Consider the following 4,215-nt stretch of genomic DNA (forward strand, 5'->3'; position numbering starts at 1 on the left):
GGAAAGAGGCAGAACCAGGATCTAGACTCTGGTCTGATCCAAAGTCTGGCCTTGTTTTGCTGCCCCAGGCTGTCTGGGAGATGCAGCTGGAGGTCGCTGGAGCTTCTGAGAGCTGTGACTGGGCCATGGGGAGCACAGGAGGAGGGGAAGGTGATGGCAGATGGTGGGGCAGGGCGGGTGGGAGGACCTACAGAGCTGGGAGGCCTTGGTGACTTGCAGGCAGCTTCCTCCTGGCCCTGGGTTGCTGCGGGTGAGAAATACTGTCCCATCCCTCATGAAAGAAACATCAGTGTTAATCGGATCAGGTCCCACACTCTGGGATGGGTGTCTCTTCCATTTTTAATTTAATTTTTCCTTAAAACTCAACCCAAGGGGAGGAGGAGGGGAAGGAGCTGAGAGAAGACTGTGGGGAGATATGAGGGAGAAGGTAGGAACTCTATGCCTTCTGGATTGGTCAGGTTAACAGCACACGGAATCACATGCCTGGATATCTTTTCAGTCCAATTACTTGCCAGCTACATGACCGTGAACAAGTTGCCTCCCTTCTCTAGGCCTCAATTTCCTTATCTGTAGCATGGGGCTAATGACATATATGCCCCTGCATTGTGGCAGGCGTGTGATAGGTGTTCAATAAATAGTAACCATTGTGGCTAAGAGCTGGTCTGCTGTCATGAAGAACCTAGAAAAATGGAATGTTTTGCCTTTCTCACTTTTGGGAAACTCCTCTCTTCCTGGAGTCTCCAGTGTCTGGCTCCAGGAAGAGCTAGCCTGAGTCTCTTTCCCAGACAGTCCCTCCAGGGTTTCAAGACAGTGACTGGTGATGCTCCTCTTGCTCTGACTCCCAGATCACCTCCACCATGGTATACTCTCATGGACACACTCAAGATCTTCTTTGCTTGTTTGTTTTCCTTCAGCTCAGTCCAGCAAATATCACTGAACCAGGACCTGGGCTGCATCAGCCATACCCAGCCTTTGAGAAGCTCCACGAGTAGTGTTCAGACAAGAAAAGAGGCAAGGCTCTAGATGGGGCAGGCCAGCATGATGCATGGCAGGAAAAACACCTCCCCTGACCATGACTCTATGCTTCCAAAAATTCAGCTTCGGTTCAGAGGTGGATGCCCGCTGTGATGTTTCAGCACCAAGGACAACACCACACCATGGGAATGGGCAACACTTTCCCCCTGGATTTGAGGCTCAAGGAAGTCTGTGCAACAGGACTACTTGTCCTTGAAGAGTTGGTTATACACTGACAGTGTCATCTGGTCACAGGGTGGAAGTGTTGAACGATTGTTGGATGAAAAATTCGTTGTCTTGGGGAGCCTGGGTGGCTCACCGGTTAAAGCCTCTGCCTTGGGCTCAGGTCAATGATCCCAGGGTCCTGGGATCGAGCCCCGCATTGGGCTCTCTGCTCAGCGGGGAGCCTGCTTCCTCCTCTCTCTCTGCCTGCCTCTCTGCCTAGTTGTGATTCTCTCTGTCAAATAAATCAAATATATATATATATATATATATATATATATATATATATATATATATAAAAGAAAAATTCGTTGTCTTCATTCAGACAGGACAAGGGGTGAAATAATGAAGCAAAAGCTTGGGACATTAGGAGACCTTGGGGGAAATAAATTTGGACCTGAAGTTCAGGCAAGAGTCTTGTCTGAACCTCAGTTTCTCCAACTGTGAAAGGATGGGAAGAAAAATGAACACACACACACACACAATCCTTCTGAGGCTGAGACTTATTTAAAATTTTATTTATATATTTGACAGAGAAGGAGAGAGAGAGAGAGAGAGCAAACACACACACAAGCAGCAGGCAGAGTGAGAGGGAGAAGCAGGGTCCCTGCTCCACGGAAGAGGGAGCCTGAAGTGGGGCTTGATCCCAGAACTCTGGGATCATGACCTGAACCAAAAGCAGATGCTTAACCCACTGAGACACCCAGGCAACCTAAGTCTTGACCTTTCTTTTTTTTTTAATTTTTTTTTTATTTGACAGAAAGAGAGATCACAAGTAGACACAGAGGCAGGCAGAGAGAGAGAGAGAGGGAAGCAGGCTCACCGCCGAGCAGAGAGCCCAATGTGGGGCTCGATCCCAGGACCCTGAGATCATGACCTGAGCCGAAGGCAGCGGCTCAACCCACTGAGCCACCCAGGCGCCCCAAGTCTTGACCTTTCTTAAGGATAGAGCCAGAAGTGTCTGCCTGGCCTGGGAGGGATGCTGGGAGGCTCTCAGGGTTAAGTAGGACTCTGGGGCTTTGCTCTGCACCTGCACCTGGATATTGAAAGTTCCATATTCAGAAAGTCGCCTTGAGGATCCTTACACTGAGGCAAAATGACTCCTATTTTGAGCATCTTGACAGACATTCAGTTCTGTCACTGGGAGAGAGACGGGGGAAGGAAGAAAATCAGAGGTGACCATCTGGGCTTGGCACACACATACATACACACATGCTCCTACCTGCCTCTACACACAGGCACACCATTCATATACTCAGTCACACACTGGCTCATGTTGCAGTAATGGAAATGCTTATGCACTTAGCCCACACATGTACAATTGTATATACAATAATATACCTACACCAATCACACATTTTTGTGTTTTATGTATGTTAGTCACTGAACTCTACATACAAAAACACATCCAGTAATGTCAGCCACCCTCACCTTCATGGCATAAGCTTACCCATCACACAGACACATGCACATAAAGATCATACACCAACAGTCATGCGCACACTTGGAGATAATGTCACATGTGCCCTTTTGTATAGTTTCAAGGCACCAAATGCACAAAAATGTCCACACAACCGCTTGTGGTCATCCACTTACATTGAAGCCCAAATCTGCAATAATGGACCCTACCCTACTACTTCATTACTCATTCCTTCTGGCAAGTGAGTCTTGGATGCTTTCCCCTAGGAACCACTGTCCAGAAGACAGATACAGGTGTGAACTGCTGGGTGATTCCTGAATTTTGGAGAGAGCCGACGTCCTTAACCACTGCCTTTAGGACACCCTACCATTAGTCCTCCCCAGGGAGTCAGGCTGACTTGCATTCAAATCCTGATCCACCACTCACAAGCTGTGCAACATGGAGCATGTACATAACCTCTCAGTGCCTCTGTTTCCTTACTAATGAAAAGGAGATAGTAATAGTAACACTCTCATAAAGTTACTGTGAGGACTGGAAATTGTAATGCATGGAGAGCACTTGTCACTGTGTCTAGTACATGACAAAAGTACAGCAAAAAGTGATTTGTTATTATTAGTAACAGTTAGCCACCCACATAGGCACCCATTACATGCCACAGAGACAGACTTTTCTTCACAATCTCTTTTACAGGAGTATATGTTTGTGTTGGGGGGGTGGTAATTGCATTCAGCATCCAAAAAGAATGTCAGCATAGGGAAGGAGGGGGCTGCACCTGGACTCCTCTCCCTTCACTGCCTTGTTCTCAGCCCTTGGGTCACCTTGGCCATGCCTCCTCTTGACCTTTTCTCCTGATGGTTCCAGATGCCTTCCCCCACCTCTCTACATTTACCCAAGGTCCCCATGCCCCCATCTCCTTCCCTTGGGTTCCTACCATATCAAAGCAGAAAGACGGCTTTCTGGTTTATTTTAGTTTATTCTACATTTGATACTGGACCCCTCACTTTTGGTATTCAGAGAGAAGCTCTTGCGCTAATCTCTCCACTCTAAATGCTCATCACATTTCTCTTAAAGCCACAGGAGCTCCCCCTGTTCCCATCTTTTATTCATCACCTTCCACCAGCCCCAACACAGGAGACATGGAAATGCAAACTCTCCAAGGACTGCAAATTTCATACCAGCAGCTGACCCTTCCCCAGCAACCTAGGGCTGGGGAGATGGAGATGTTCCTAACGAGGCACCTGGGCAATGGGGATGGAATGTGAGAGGTAGTGGCCTATGGACCCAGTTCATCATCCCCTGGGTGAAGTGAGAGATAGAAGAACCACACTGAGGGACTGTCCTGGGTTCTGGGGCTCTCCACCCCTTCCCACTTCTAAAACCTCACCCACAGTCACCAACAGCCTTGCCCTTACACCATCCCAGAGACACCTGGCAACCTTCCTCCTGCTATAGTGACCAATACCAGGCTCTGTCCCTCTGTCTTGCCTTCATATAATCCTCTAAACCTCAGGACAAGCCTGCGCAGTGAGTGTAAGTACTGACCTCATGTTATAGGTGAT

The sequence above is a fragment of the Meles meles genome, chromosome 1, assembly GCF_922984935.1.
Source record: "Meles meles chromosome 1, mMelMel3.1 paternal haplotype, whole genome shotgun sequence".
Taxonomy (NCBI): Eukaryota; Metazoa; Chordata; class Mammalia; order Carnivora; family Mustelidae; genus Meles; species Meles meles.